We start from the raw sequence: 16,586 nt of genomic DNA on the forward strand, positions 1-16,586 counted from the left end.
TGTGTGACCTTAGGCAAGTTGTTTCACTTCCCTGAGCGGTAGACTCATCTGGGACAGCCATAGAGCCTGGCTCACAGCGTCCTCGTGAGAGTGGACAACACACAGAGGGCTGTGCTTCGCCTAGGGCCTGGCACGTCGCGAGCACTCAGGGCCCAGGGCGAGTCTGAGCTAACGTGACCGGGGCCGACTCTGGGCCGGGCATTCTCACACTCACACTCCCGTCCGTTCTCACAGCCTCGCTCCAGCTCGGAGCCTTGGAAGAACTAATAATATCATTGGATAAGGAGGCCCGGCAACGAAGAACTGGGGAGATAAGCCTGGAAAAGTGTGATATGAGTCACTCGCTCTGAGACCCAGGCCTGCTCACCACCACCCCCTACACATACACACATTAACCCCTGGGACTAGGCAGAAATTGGCTCCCGTGTGAGAGCCATGCACAAGCCTCAGGAGGCTCTCGGTGGGGCTTGCTGTCTTGCTGCAGTGAGGGCCTTCGAACTCCTCCTTTGCCTCCTTCCCCAAACCCCTGTTTTGGGAACCTGGGTACAGAGTCACCCCGGGGACTGTGTGCGACAGGAGGCATGTGAAGGCCGCAGGTACGGGCAGGCGTGGGCGGCCACGGGCATCTGGGAAGAGCTTTGTAGTCAACCGCTCTCAGACCTCCCTTTTCCATCTGGGGAACAAGGACTCTTTGAGTGTGATGAGGGTCTTGAATCCTGAGGATGACATCAGCTGGAATGAGTCATCACCCCGGCAGGCAGCTCTGGAGGACACGGCCGAGCTCTTCGAGGGAAAGACTCAGAAAACAGGCCTGGAGGAGAAGGGGCCTGTCGGGGGCATGTGAGGGGCACTGGATGGGAACATGAAGGGACCTGCTGGAAGGGGGCACCCCACAGCCCGTGCCTCCTGAAAATTGCCAGGCTCAGCACTGACAGGGGACACAGAACCAGCGGCTGGCAGGGCAGACAGGGTCACTGTAGACAGCTGGACCGGAGGGTTTCAGACTACAGGGCCAGGGCGGGGGAGGAGGGGAGAGTGAGGGAGGAGCAGAGAGGGGCCCACCTGCAGGAGGGGAGGCTAAGGAGAAGGCCTGCCCCTGGCTCCCTAGCACGCACACGTGTGCAGTCACACGCACACTCACGCACACACATCCACGGATTCACACTTTTAAGAGCACATTCACACACGTACTCTCGCCTATTCACAACGCACCCCTGAACACACGCACACACTGATACAGTCACACCCACATTCACACACTCACACACGTACACACAAATCACTCACACACATCCCACACTCACGCACCCTGACACCCTCGCACACTCACACGCCTATTCACACACTCACACTCATTCATTTCCTCATGGATGCTTCTGCACACCCTCCCACCCACCTACCCTCATACACACTCCCACACCAAAGCCATTCAGACTGGATTTGTTTAACATATTGGGTTCCGATTACAGGCTATTGTGAAGAAAGGGTCCTGTGGCTAAAAACAAACCAACAAAAACGCTCCCACTGAAATATTTCCATGTAAACGATGCTGAAGTCAGGGCATTAGAGGAGAAGATATTTGCCCAGCGGCCCACAGAGTCTGCAGCCCACGCTTTCTTCTCTCGTAACCTCCTGAAAAGGCTGGAGAACTTCGATTGCACTTTCTACACACGGTCTTAGTCCCTTTGACGTGAGTACATTTTCTGTACTTTCCTTCTTGTCGGTAAAACCTCAGAATTTCAGATTTGGGTCATGTCTTCACGAAACGTTGAACCCAACTTACTCATTTTCTTAGAAGCAATGCTGGAAATGGCTGATTGATAAATATGAACTGCTGACCTGTACAGGTGATACCTGGTGCTTGGCACAGAGCTCGGCATGGACAGGTGCCTAGTGAATGTGTTTTATGAACGTACAAGGGAACATATAATGGTAGCTCCTGGGTTTCGAGCTCTTACTATGTCGTGGGCACCAATGTTCTTCACATGCAGAGTAGTGGTTCTCAACCCCGACGGCACAGGATCACTGAGGGGATTTTTAAAACGAATACGTCTACGGCCATGCTACCCTGAACAAGCTGGATCCCTTCTAATCTTGGAAGCTAAGCAAGGTTGGGCCTGGTTAGTACTTGGATGGGAGACCACCTAGAAAGACCGGGTGCTGTAGGCGTAAAAAAAAAAAAAAAAAAAAAAAAAAGGGATTGTAAGCTGACAAGTTCCTTGCAATCTATGAGGTCAACCAAGGGTTGCCTTGGCTAAAAAATAAAAAATAAGTAAAATAAAACTACGAACGCCCTGCCCACCCTCAGAGATGCGGATTCAGCGGGTCCAGGTGTGGCCTGGGCATGGCAAGTGTGCACCGCTCCCTAAGTCCAGGTAATACTAAATCACCACCCCAAGTTCTCCGCAACAACCCTACTCTTACTGTTCCCCACCTACAGATGAGGGAACAGAGGCACGGAGAAGTTAAATAACTTGCTCAACAATACACAGCTATTGGGTCCCAGAACTGGTGATTTAAACCCTCGTTTGTCCGATGCCAAGAGTTGAGTCTCCCTCTCTTCCTCTCCAGGAATGATGTCGCTTCAACCTATGGCTGACCTTCTCCACGAACCACACCCTGATTATCCCAAGCCTTGGGTGACCTTGTGCCTGTCTGCCTCTCTGTTCCCACTGCGCTGACTGCCCCTCCCCATAGCACTTTTGAGTCAACATTCAGCTCCTCCCTATAGCTATCAGGAGCCCTGCTCTGCTGCCAGCGAGAGACAGTCCCTCATGGGCTTCATCCTCTGAGAAGGTCTGGGAGGGCTGGAGGCTCTGGTCTGGATGGCCACTGGGCAGCCACTGCTCTCATCTTGGCTGACCTAACAAATTTTCAGAGCTGGAAAAAGGATTTCCAAGCAGCATGGTGCTGGGGAGAAAGACTCAACCAGATCTGGTTTCGAATCCCAGCTTGGTGTTTAAAAACTGTGCAACTTTGGACAAGACACTTTACCTCTCTGAACCTCAGTCTCTACAACTGTAGCATAGAAATAGTGCCACCTACTTCAGGAGAGTTTTGAGGATGACCTGAGATAGTAGATACAAAATACCCAAGCAGAGGGCCTAGCAAAAGCATACATTAAACAAAGCACAGTGATTGAGGCTATTGTGATTACTATCAGAGACATAAGCCTTCTTCCCTCTCCCTTGAACTACTGTCTATGATTGCCATAAAAGGTAGCTTTGGGCAATTGTCCCTCTCAGTCTAGGTTTTCTCACCTGCCAAAAGAGGGATACAACCTCCTTCAGGCAGTGAGGGTCAAATGTGGTTTTGAATGTGAAAATGGTTTGTCAAGAGTAGCTGCTCAGGTGTAAGAAACAACGTAAACCTAAGGCTCCAAACAGGTGTCTCTGGGAGCTGTTTTTCTCAGATTAGTGAAATTCGAACATGCTGAAATTCTAGAATGTGGCCAGTGTAACCTCATAAGCAGAATCTCCTGACTCGGCCTGAGAACGGCCAGAGTAAATGGGGCTGACTGGGAGAGGCTGGAACCTGGAGACTGGTTTAGCGCCTCAGTCCATCTCCCTCACCCCAAGGCAGGAAGCCAGGGACAGGCCTGATGCAGCTGCGAGAAGAAACAACAACTAAGCAATGACAACAATGGCCTGTGTTGACTACGGTGGGTTGAATGATGGCCCCCCAACAGATACGTCTGTGTCCTAATACCTGATACTTGTTCACATGACTCTGTTTGGAAGAAGGATCTTTTGCGGGTATAATTAAATTAAGAACCTTGTGATGAAGAGATCATCCTGGATTAGCCAGGTGGATTTTAAATCTAATGACGAGTATCCTTATAGGGGACACACAGGGGAGGTTTGACAGATGAGGCGGAGACACTATGACCACAGAGGCAGAGACTGGAGTGATGTGGCCAGGAGTTCAGGCATGCCAACAGCCCCAGCAGCTAGAAGAAGCAAGGAGAGACTCCCCTAGAGCCTGCCGACACCTTGACTTTGGATTTCTGAACTCCAGAATTATACAAGAATACATTTCTGTTGTTTTAAGCCACCAGTTTGTGGCGATTTGTTACAGCAGCCAAAACTCTAATATATTCACTGAATGCTTACTGTATGCCAACTGTGACCTGGATTGGGTCATTTAATACAATTACCCAGTGAAGAAGGTATTCTTATTGTCTCTATTTTATAGATGAGGAGATTGAACTGCAGAGAGATTAGGTCACACAGCTAGTAAGTGGCAGAGACAAGATTTGAACCCAGAGGGCTTGGGTTCAACCTCCATAATCCATTTGCTTAACCAGGACATCAAAGTATAATCCCTGGTCCAGCAGCATCAGCACCACCTGGGAAGTTGTCAGAGATACACATTTACAGGCTCTCCTCCAGACCTATTGTGCAGTGAAGCGTAGCATCCTATGCTTTAACCAGCCCTCCAAGTGACGACACACACTCTAGTTTGAGACCCTCTTCCCTACACCATGCTGCTGAGGCTAAAGTGACAGCCTAAGACCGGAATGAAGAGCCGGCTGTGGGGAATCATGGAGCAGGTGACATGAGCAGGCGTAGAGTAACAGGGCCAAGACCCAGACACAGGGCTGGGCAGGACTCCAGATGCCTCCGACAGGGGACAGATCTGGCAAGGCCCCAGCCAAGAAAGGGCTTCCCTCTGATCATGTAACAGCAAATGAGAATGACACCCCAGCCACGCTGAGTTCCCTAGTGACTAGATTCCACTGACTGAGAATAGGAGGGCCCTGGGGTGAGACAGCCAAGTAGCCCCAGGCTGGAGAATGCAGAGAGGCTTGGAGGCTCTAGCCCAAGGTCTACGCTGGTCAAACGAGGGTTCTGCAGCCAGGAGGAAGCTTGTGGTCTCAAGGGAGCTGGTCCTGAGGGAAAGCCTGTCCCAGCCAGGAGGAGCCCACACCTTCCAGGAGGACAGTGACAGTGACTTTCCTTGTCTCCCCAGCTCCCTTGCTCTGCACTGGGCTTAAGGGAAGTCCACTCCAGCCACACCGGGAAGCTGAGGCTCAGGGTGACTCCTTCTAGATGCCTACAAATGAGTCACCATCTTACCAAGAAACCTCCTCTGGGTGAGTTTCCCAGGAAGTTCCAATTCCTTCCTACTCTGTTTTTATCCGTTTGCTTGCCTGTGTCTCCCAAGGACCTGTGAGCCCTTCAGGGTGGGCAGGCAGCATCTTTAGTTTCATCTCTGCATCTCCCAACTTTGCCCTCTCCTCTCTAGCACAGGGCCTAAGGTGAGCAAAATTTGAGCATTGATGGACAAATGAATGAATGATGCACACGTGAACGAATGAATGAGCTGAATGGATTCTGGACAAGAGTGACTGTATGCTTGTCTTAGCATTTAGCATTTATTGTTATCAATCACAAAGAATTCTAATGAATGCTAGCTGTTGCTATAGTAATCTCACAAGCACCATTTAGCTCAGTGTGCACTTATTAGCCTTACTCTCATCTGATTCCCCACTGTTAAGGTAAAATATAACACAGGTATCCACTGCTTTTCGAAAGTTTGCTTTATGCCACTTCACTTTTGCATAAGACTTGCATTAGTGCCCGTTCTTGCTAACTGAAAGACATCCAAAGAGGATTTCGATTTTACAAAGAATAATAATAATAATAATAAAGGCAGAACATGAAAATAGCATTCAGCATTTGTTTTGCAGTGAGTGTTATAGGAACAGCATGGACCCCAAGTGGTGAGAGTGGCCCCGCCAAGCTCCTTCCCCAAATGACATTCAGCATCTCACCATCAAGCCGCCATAGCTCTGAACTGTCCATGTGAGCATCCGTGCTATATTTTGATTCACCTGGTACATCCGCCAGCAAGATATGTCCCAAGGTAACTGCTTCTTCACTTCACACCATTTCAACTTACAAAAGATTTAGTAGGAATGCTCTACTTTCGGATAGCGGAGGAAACTTGTACTCATAACCACTCAGAGGCTTGCTGGGAACTTTTCGGAGCTGAGACCTTCCTCCATCCTTTTTTCTGACCCTTAAGCAGAAGGCCTTTGAATGACCAGCCTTCTGCAAACTGCTTGCCCTTGGCTCTCACACACCAACCGAGTTCAGAGTACTGCCTATAAACACACTGGCCTCTTAGATTTCAGGCTAAATTCTAGCTGCTTCCACCTTCCACTTTCATGAAACAGGGTCTGGGTGGGGAATGCAAATAACATATGCTTTCCCTTCTTTGTTACATACTATTAGGGTTCTTAAGGTTTGGCTGGAGGACTCAGGGAGGCTGCTCACAGGGCGTTAGAGCATGAGCTGGGGCCACTGAGCAAGAAGGGATGGGATGGGACAGGCCAGTCTTCGAGGCTCCAGGTAAAGAACTGTTAAGATTCCTGCTCCTGGATACATCCCTCGCCCCACCCCCACCCGCACCCCCAGGCCCAGGGATGTAAGCCATTGGGATGGGAGGGGAACCATGGGGAGGGGGAAGAAGCTTGAAAGAGTAATTTTGGCAATTTTTAAGTCCCTCTCTAAAGTGAAGCATATTCTTGGTTGTTTCTTGGATTCTTTGGCATGGTTGATAGCCACATGGTCAATAAAATCTCTTAAAGAGTTGCTAACCATGTGCTTCAATTCAGTCATAACTTACATCATTCCAGCCCTGAGAGAATACAGCCACAAGGGGAGAATGGGTCTCCGAAGAGGAAGCAGAGATGGACCTCCCCATCTTTCACCCAATCTTGGTCCCAGTTGGGTTTGCCCACAACCAGCATTCAACAGCCAGCCTTGTCTGACCTTGGCCCTGACCTTGGCCCCAGACTCACATTCTGGTATCTGAGTAGTTGTCAACCTAATAGAGGAGGCAGGATACTAACGCATAGAGCCCTTGATACAAGTGGCTGGAACTGAAGTGGCTGGAACTTTGGCAGATGCAAATGGTGGAGCCAGCAGAGCATGAGCAAACCCATAGGGCTGGAGGAGAAAAGGTGGGGAAACCAGGAGTGTAGGAATGCCTCTAGGGGATGGAGCAATGGGATCTTTAGATAACCTCCAGATTTAGTGGGGAAAGAAGTACGAATCCAGTTAAATACAGATTTGGAAGTGTTAAACCTACATACGTTAGCTCATTTAATCTCTGGACCACTTGATAAGGTGGGGGCTATTGCTATCCCATCTTGCAGATGAGTGGACTAAGGCTGATGGAGATTGGGGACACAGAGCTGGTAACTGAGATGGTCGGGGCTCACATGTGAGTCATCTGAGGCCCCTCCCAGCTGTTTCTACTCTTAATCACTTTTTCACACAGGAGATTGGAGTCAGATTGTGAAGAGCCTTCAATGTCAAGCCAAGGAGACTAAAATTTATCCAACAGACAACGGGGTGCCTTGGCAGGGTTCTGAGGAAGGCCTCAGCTGACCATTTTAGGAGGCATCGCCGCGTCACCTCGAGCTGCGGCCCCTGGCAGTCGGGCCCCCTTCCTTCCGCTTGCCAGGGAGAGGGTGGAATTGGGCGATCTGGAATGTGGAGCGAAGGCTGTAGTTTGGCAACATCAGGAGACATACTTTCCTGCAGCCTCTCAGCACTTGGCATGTTACGCCCTGGGCAGAATCAAGCTGCCCTGGGAACAGCCTGGGGCGTCCCAACAGATGAGCTCGTGTGACTTCGGTCACGGCAGAGAAGCAGCCAGGCAGAATGAGCTCATAGCTTCAGCAGGCACCGTGAAATCTCGCCTATACTGACCAAGGCTGATGGAGGCCTGGAGAGTTGGAGTGATTTTCAAAGCTGGGAAGGACCTCAGGAAGTACCCAGCCCAGTGCCCCTAGAATGAGAAAACTGAGGCCCAGTCTGACTATTTAGCTCACCCAAGAACCTACAGCATGTTATGTTCCCACAGCTATCTACCACTTATGCCACTCTCACCAGTTACGCTGAAGGAGGCAGGGTGTGGGAAAGTGCCTCACGCAGTGCTCGGTACACAGTAGGTGCCCACTATGGGAATGAACACACTTGAGTCTCTAGTAGGGGCCTGCGTCCCACACATATAATGACTTGGATGCTATTGAGTAAGGGGAATAAACAGCATAAAAATTTGTCCTACAGCTGTTACCAAACACACTGTTTCTTTTTACCAATTTTCCTGCTCGGTGGTGCAGAGACCTGCTCGCTGCGGGATGCTGGAGCCCAGTTTGGCTCTGAAACGGGATTGCAGTTTAAGGGAGCAGCCAGAACAGATGGTGACCCTGAAGTCATATTTTGAAACAGGCTGACTCTTGTTTAATCTAGATGAAAGTACAGCTTGACGGTCTCCAAATGTTTGCTGGAGGAAGAGCCTGTGCACCCCCGGAGCCACGGAGGAAGAACTGGACCTTCCAGGATGAGTACCCAGGGGACGCCCCTAACTGGGGACCCAAAACTGAGGGTGGCCTCGGGAGGTAGGGGAAGAGGGTGAGCCGCACCCAGCAGGTGCAGAGGAGAGGATATGGAATTCGGCACCAGAGAGACCTGTGTGCAAGTCCTTGCTCTACCACTTACTAGCCAGTGACCTTGGGCCAGTTCTTTAATTTCTCTGAGCCTCAGTTTTCTTATCCGGACAAAGGGATGACAACATCTAGTTCTCAGGGTGGTAATACAGGGCGATGTTAGATGCCGAGCACATCTTGCTCATCCACTCATACATTAATTCACAAGTATTATCAAACACCAGCCACCACGTACGTGTCTGGTGCTGATAGTGACGGACATGTCCCCTGCTTTCATGGCATGTATGGCCTAATACCGAACTCCTCATCCCCCGCTGGGATAAAGAACCACCTGGGGACTTTAGAATACTGATCCCTGGCTCCCAGCCCAATCGGCATCTCTGGGAATGAGGCCCAGGCCTCACCATGCTTTAAACACTCTCGGTGATGCTGAGGTGGGGTTCATGGTCCAGGGGAGAGCTCTCGGCCCCTGAAAGCCTGCTGTCTCTACTTTGCTCTGAGCACTCCTTCAGCAATTACCTGCCAAATGCTTCGCACAGCCCTGGAGGTAGGGATCTCTACTACCCCTATCCAGATGAGGGAACCAATGCTCTTTTAGGGCAATCTTCCCAAGTCACACAGCCAATAAATGGGAGAATTGGGATTTACAGTCCATCCGATGTTTTCAAAGCTCAGCTCTAACCGCACACATTAAGAGACCCTTAGCATATGTGAATTCCTTCCCCTGTCTTTTCTCTCATACCCATGAGGGTAGGACAGGCTGACAACACATCTACAGTTAAGCAGCCCTTGGGAATATCAGGGTAGTGTGATGCCACCCACATGGACATCAAAGGACCCAGTTTTAGACCTAATCCTTCTTTATTTTAGCTCTGTGACTCTCAGCATGTCCCTGTTCTCTCTGAGCCTCTACTTTCCCATCCGTAATTTAGGAGAGCTAGAATAGATGATGTTGAAAGTTCAACGTTTTCTGGGTCCTCAAGGTTCCCAGTGGGTTTTGATGTAAGTGAGGTGTTTGGGAGGTCTCTGGGCCTTGTCAGAAGAGAGCCCCAGGAGTCTCAGCTGTCCAAGGCGCATGAACGGTGAACTGTGCCTTCTTCCACAAGGAGCCACTATGCAGCACAGACCACACTGGGTAGGAGGCTGCCTCCGAAGGGCAATTCTTAGAAACCTTGAACTTGAGTGGGTCTAGCCAGTTTCCCACATGCATATGCATGAGCAGCATTTTCCACATTCCACCCAATCTTCCCATGCTAATGCAGCCCCACACACTTATTCCTGAAAAGGTAAATGCAAATTGAGAGAGGAAAGTTTCTCATAGCCATGAACACATGTTCACCTATTCGTTCAACTAGCATCTACTGAGCGTTGCTGTATGGCAGTCACTGTTTTAGGTGCTGAGGATCCAGCAATGGCGGAGAGGTGATTTTTTTACCCCGTGGAGTTAACAGGTCTAGTATAAGAGCTTTGGAGAGTAATCTCCATCTTGTTAATAGCAACAGAGAGCTAGCGACCTTGTGCCGTCCCCCAACCCAAAGCAATTCACTCTCAGGTAAGTAGAAATAGGAACGGGACAGGAAGTAGGACCCCAGAAGCCCTCAGCCCATGGGCCCTGGGTTACCAGCACTGCAGAAGACCCAAGGGACCACCATGGAAGCCAAAATGGTGGCCCAGGGCCAGGCTCATGAAAACAGATACTGGGTGGAGGTTCCGTTTCCATCCTGGAGACTCGCCCCGCAGCCTCCCCTCCATCGCCAAGCTCAGGCCACATACAGGGTGTTGCTTCTGTCCTTCCGTTCCCTCGATCTGGAGCATTTCACTCCTCTTCCAACCCACCGGCCCCGCCCCCTTTCCTAGCTAAACCTATTCACCCCTCACATCTCATCTTAAACGTCGCTCCTCAGGAAAACGTTCCTGACGCCCCAATGCAGACTAGAGGGGCCAGGCATGTGCTTCCATCACCCCGTGTACTCCTTCACAACACCCTTTACCATTTATAAACCTTTAGAGTGTTCGTACAATCCTTCGCTTAGTGTCTATGTGCCCCATTAGACATAGGGCCCACGAGGGTGGGAACTATGCCTATCTCGTTCATCTTATTGTGCCCAGCACTTACTACATTGCCTCATACAGAGTAGGCAGTCAATAGATATTTAAGTGACACTAAGGGAACAAATGAAAAACCTATTAGGCTATGACGGGCAAGGTGGCCATGTCTTCGAGCCAGAAACTTCCGAATTAATCCTGTACCACCCTCCCACCCTTGCAAGGTCTTTGCTTAGCTATATTTCACTTTTCCCACGTCAGACTATGGCTGCTTATCTCCCTTCAGCTTCTGTTTGACCCCACAGCCCCAGGGCTTAAATTAACCACATGCCACAAGCGCCCACATCTCCCACTTCCATTTGCATAGAGCACCTAAGGACCTGGGTAAGGTGCAGATTCTAAAGCAGCAGGTCTGGGGAAGGTCATTGCCTGGAAGGTCAATGATTCTAAATTCAAAAACGAATGGCATTGTGCTGCTCTCCCCATTCTCAGTGTGATGGATTTGCAAATGAATTCTGACTCCTGATGGAACAACCCAGGTACAAGCAATGTTGAGAGGGGCCACAGGTCGGTATAGGGACCGCATCCATTAGCACTGAGGTTGAACCTCATTACCAATAAAGGCCATTCACCTTTATTGATGGTTCACTGTGTGCTGGGTACTGTGCTAAGAGTTTTGGGAACAGGATTTCATGAACTCATCACAAGAATTCTGAGATAGATACTATTATTCTCTCCACTCTACCGATGAGAAAACTGAGGCTAGAAGAGTAAATCATTCAAGATCACCAGCTAATAAGTACAAAGCCTGAAACTGAACCAGCTCTGTCTGACCCCACTGCTCGAGCACTTCCCCACATGCCGAAAGACCTACTTCTCCTACTTCTGAGTGCATATGCACTACCGGGGGCCTGGGTGAGGCGCAGACTCTGGGGCAAGACCTGGGACCCTACATCTCTAGCCAGCTCCTGGGTGATGCCGATGCTGCTGGTGCAGGGACCACACTTCAAGCAGCAAGTCTATAAAGAAGCAAAGGCGAAAGATGATTTCAATCAAGCAAAGAGAGTGTCCCAGACTGTGGGACAGCACCAGCAAGGGCTGGGAGAAGGGAACATACTTATTAAATTCAGAGAACAGCAAGGAGTCAGAGTGGCTGGAGCCAAGGCATTGGGAGAGATGTGACAGGGGAAGAGGCCTGAGCCTCAGCCCAAGGAGAGTGGAATTTCCTGCACTGTAATTGAAAAGCATGGAAGGGTTTTAAGAGAGGACATGGCATGATGGCACCTGTGTTTTGACAAGCCACTCTGCAGCGAGATGTGCTAGAGACGGAGAGATGGGAGGCCCTATTGGCAAAGGGGCTGCTACAACGATTGTTATTACAGAGAGCACGACGCAGATGAGGCAAAGGGATGGAAGGGACAGACTGGATGCTAATGATGTTGCAGGGGCAGAATCGGTTTCCCTGAAGCAAAGCTATAGTTCTCTTCCCAGGTGCCACACGTGTCTCCCTACTCCATGCACCAGAGCAACAGTGGCGAGGTTACGAGAGCGGGTGGCAGATGTAAACTTAGGTGCGCACAATTCCGATGGCATCTCAAACAGAACTATTCTTAGAAATGGGGCCCACCCATCACGTCTCCCAATCCTGCCACAGTCTCCATGGAGAGCCAGCTTTTGCAGATTAAGTGTCTGAGTACAAGAATGGAAGTGACTTGGTCAAGCTCCCATGGGCCAAGCCCAGAACCAAGGAATCTTACCTACAAAATACTAACCTAGGTTAGTGCTATGGATTTTTAAGAACTTCCCTCAGCAAAGAAAATAAAGACAACCAGCTGAATTCGATATCAACTCACACTTGCAAATATTAAACAAACAAAACCATTCTATTTCTTACACTGGGAGCTCATATTCCAAAAGGGGAGTAGGGAGCCCCTGAAATGAAGCCATCTACTCTAGACAGTTAAACCTGAAATAAAATTAGAAAATGTGTCACATGGAAAAACTCTGCCGTGAGAAATGGTTTCTTCCCCCCTCCCTCTTTCTTTCTATGTGAGAATGAGTAATTTGGTATTTTAACTAAACCAAGGGAGAGAGCAGCTGTGGTCTCTGTTTTGTACCAAATACACACAGTTGTTGGGCATAGTTTTGTATCCTGACTTGTAGAATGGAATGTCAGCAAAGGAAGTGAACAGGGCTGAGCATTGCAGAGTTGAATCAGTTCCCCCAACTGCCACAAAGGCTGGCCAAACTGAACTCAGGTACCCTAGAATGCTCATGCTAATAGTGCTTTTAGAGTCTACTTGGTCCATCCTCTTCATTTCCCAGATGGGGGAAACTGAGGCCTAAAGAGAGACAGAGATTTGCCCGCAAAAGAACAAGGGAACGTTAAAGCTGAGACTCTACTGGGTTACTTGTTCAACAAGCATTGCCTGAGTACCTGTCAGGGGCCAGGCACAGTGCTAGGTGTTGGGGATACAGGGGAGAATAACCCTAGTCCTCTTGGGGTGGTCCTCCCACATTCCTGCCACTCTAGAGGCTGTGTGGTTTGAGATCAGGTTGTGAGGAGGGATATTCTGGGAGGAGAGGCCAGAACGGCACATTGGTCTCAAAAGCCATGCTAAGGAGTGTTATAATCATTTTCTATTGTTGCTATGACAAAGGACCACAAATTTAGTGACTTACATCAACACAAATTTATTATCTAATAGTTCTGCAGGTTAGAAGTCCAACACAGGTCTTGGATAAAAATTAAACAGACTGTGCTCCTTTCTGGAAGCTTTAAGGGAAAATCTGTTTGCCTTTTCCAGCTTCTAGAGGCTGCCCGCATTCCTTGGCTTGTGGCTCCTTCCTCTCTCTTCAACACCAGCAAAGGAGGCTGGTCAAGTCCTCACGCTGCATCACCCTGAGCTCCTCTCCTGTCTCCCTCTTCCACATTTAAGGGCCCTTGTGGTTACACTGGGCCTGCCTTGCTAATGAAGGAGCCTCACCCTCTTTGAAAGTCAACTGATTATCAGCATTAATTCCATCTGCAATCCTAGTTTTCCTTTGCCATGTAGCCTAACATAGTCACAGGTTCTGGGGATTAAGATGTGGACACCTTTGGAAGGCCCTTCCTCTGGCTACCACTGGTGGTAAGCATGGTAAGATGACCAAGAATGCTGAGAAGGGTGACCTCATCAGATGACGTTGCTGCCCAAACTTTAATGTGCGTGTGAATTGCAGGGATCTTTTTTAAATGCAGCTTCTGATTTATTGGGTGTGTAGGTGGGACTGGAGATTCTGTATTTCTACTGAGTTTCCAGGAGATGCTGATGCTGCTAGTTGGTGGACAACATGTGAGTGGTAAGAAGCTAGAAAACTATACCGTGGCTGCAATGTGGGAGATGGATTGTAGAGTGGCGAGAACAGAGGCCAAGAGACAGACCTGTGAGCTGAAAATGAAGACAGAACTCGCCACCGCTAAGATTGGGTGGCTGGAAGGGGAGAAGCAGCTGGTTGACCCAACCTCAGATGGAGTTCTGTGTGTGATGTTATTGAAACTGCATGAATTTAGGCTCAGTTTGTCATCAGCTTTGGACTCTCCTCACCTCTGTTCTTTAGGATGGGATGGTTATAACTTTCCAGCAATGGAAAAGCATATCTTCCTTTTTCTTGCATGATGTGTATTTTATCCTGATGGGTATGTTGTATCCAGACCCTGCCCTCACCCCTGTTCTGGCCCCTCTATTGCAGGGGATGGCTGCGGGTGGTCATCCAGCAAGGCTGGAGGCACACACAAACTTTGCCATGGTCAAGGGTTCATAATGCTGGGTTTTCACTAAGATGTCCACAGCCTCAGGCTTTGAATGATTCATTCATTAATGTATTCAAATGCTCATTGTGTCTGTTTAGTTCCACATTAGATGCTGAGGAAGCATGGATAAATAAAGCAGGATTCCTGTCCTCAGTGATGGGGGAGCAGGGAAGGGAGGAGATACTGAACTGCTCACTAATTACAGACCTGAGGCTTATCTCATTACTCCTCACAGTAGGAATTATTGTCCTGATTTACAGATAAGGAAGATAGAAAAAGGCAAGTAACTGGCTCCAGGTCGCTCAACAGGAAGTAGCAGAGCTGAGATTTGAACCCAGGACCCAGCAGGACCTAGGATCCCAGAGCTCACACACATGAACTATACCCCCTGATGCTTCCTGTGGGGTCCAGTGCCAGCTCTGCCCTCACTTGTGTTGCAACTGCAGAAAGGTACTTTTCTGTTTGGGACTCAGGATCATCACCTTTGAAAGGAAACTGTTGAACTGTATTGGTCACTCTGCACCTTAGAAGCACACGAGGAGCTTTTAAAACCTGCCAATGACTGGACATTGCCTCAGACAAATTAGTTAAGAATCCTGGAAGTGGGGGAGGCCTGGGCATCAGGTTCCTTTTGAATCCCCAAAGTGACCTCAAGGTGTAGCCAGGATTAAGAATCACCAAGGTCCTTATGACCTAAACTCTTGCATTCTAATTTCCTGAAAAACCTTCCTCTTCCAGCCCTTACCACAAAGCACAGGCAAAATGGACAAATGAATTTGGGGCGGGTGGGGAGAAGGAAGGAATGCCCAACTCCATTCGACTAAGGACAATTTGGAGCAGTAATGCTGGTTGGTGCTGTACCTTTAGCTGTTGCTATTGTCTCCTTTCAAATTAGAGCAACAGCAGCAGTGGACAAAGGTGGGGTGATCTAAGCATTTTCACATGCTGTTACGGGAAGTGTAAATCATCATTGCTTTCCCAAAGGATGCAAACGAAAGCCTTAAAAATGGGCATGCACTAGATCCAACAGTTTGTTTTAGAAATGTGTGCTAGGAAATAATCACAGAAATAGTTAATTATGGAACTACGAGAATAGAGTCATCACAATAGCATTTATAATAGTGAACAACTGGAAATAGCCTAAAGGCCTAAAAGGGGGACGGGTTTAATTACGGGACATCCACATAATGAAATACTATTTCAATTACAAAGGATGTCAGGGAGGAATATTTAATGCCCCAGAGGAAGTTCCTAGATGATTGTTAAGGTGGGGTGGGGAGGGGAGGAAGGCAATGCACAGAATAATCTATTCATATTATAAAATATGTGCATGCTCAGGCATAGAAAATTAACTTGAAAGACAGCCCACCAAATGTTAGCAAGGTTTATCCCTGAGTCGTGAGATAATAAATGATCTTTGTAAATTCATTTTTCCCCCTAGGTTTTCATGGTCACAATTATTTTTATTATCAAAAACTTTTAATATTATTGAAAAAAAAAAAAAAACTAAATCTCCTCTTTCAAAGCCTGCTTACCTCCCTCCGCCTTCCCCACATTCTGGTGGAAATGGGTGTCCGTCCTTCGGTAGTGCAGAGGCTTGTCCGATTAGGACACTCAAGACAAGCTCTTCAGCATTCAAGCTGGCTGCTGCACACCAGTCTCTGCGACTGGACTGCGAGGCCCTCCAGGATGGGCACGTGGTCTAATGCAGCAATTGAGCCACCCCACCACCCACCCCAGAGGACTTCAGGGAGAGCAAGCAGCCAGGAAATATGGGAGGAAGACAGAAATCTATAATAGTAGCCAGAACACAGAACAGGGCAGACAGTTCTGAAAATTGCAAGAGATGTGCACTTTGGAAAGAAGCTAGTTGCAAAAGACCTCTTGGTGGTGGAGGGGGCTTTTAAAATGGGCCTCATTTGAGTCCCTCAGTGATGGGATGGGTGACTTGTGCAGAGACCTATGGCAGGGCTGCTCTCTACAAGCCAGACACTAGCCAAGCTTCCTGAACCCAGGAAGAGGCTCCCCCAATACCTGAAGTCAGGGGTCCTGGTCACTTAAGAGAGACACCAGGGCCCTCAGAACAGTTCTCTGCCCTTCCAGTCCTTTAAGTCACCCATGGCATGCAACTAATGTGAAATGAATTAGATTGGATGAGGTTGGGTTGGGTTGGGTCGGGTTGACTTGAGTTCTGATGGGAATAAGGGTTGGGTTGCACTCACTAGGAGGTGACCTAGGTCTCATGCATCCCTCATTAGCTCTTGCCCAGGAAGAAGCATGGGC

At 48.9% G+C, this 16,586-nt stretch overlaps 1 protein-coding gene, 1 long non-coding RNA gene and 1 pseudogene across 3 annotated transcripts in view; 2 read left to right on the forward strand and 1 right to left on the reverse strand.

Moving 5' to 3' along the window:
* Positions 1-16,586, reverse strand: part of COL15A1 (collagen type XV alpha 1 chain) — a 95,651-nt gene that overhangs the window by 72,490 nt on the left and 6,575 nt on the right. The window lies entirely within an intron of this gene.
* On the forward strand, positions 2,051-2,169 carry LOC118600614 (annotated as a pseudogene).
* LOC118615043 lies at positions 4,992-8,348 on the forward strand. Its single transcript, XR_004956304.1, has 3 exons — positions 4,992-5,095; positions 5,693-5,868; positions 8,268-8,348. It is a non-coding gene; the product is annotated as an uncharacterized LOC118615043 (long non-coding RNA).

Source organism: Rousettus aegyptiacus, unplaced genomic scaffold, assembly GCF_014176215.1.
Source record: "Rousettus aegyptiacus isolate mRouAeg1 unplaced genomic scaffold, mRouAeg1.p scaffold_m13_p_3, whole genome shotgun sequence".
Taxonomy (NCBI): domain Eukaryota; kingdom Metazoa; phylum Chordata; class Mammalia; order Chiroptera; family Pteropodidae; genus Rousettus; species Rousettus aegyptiacus.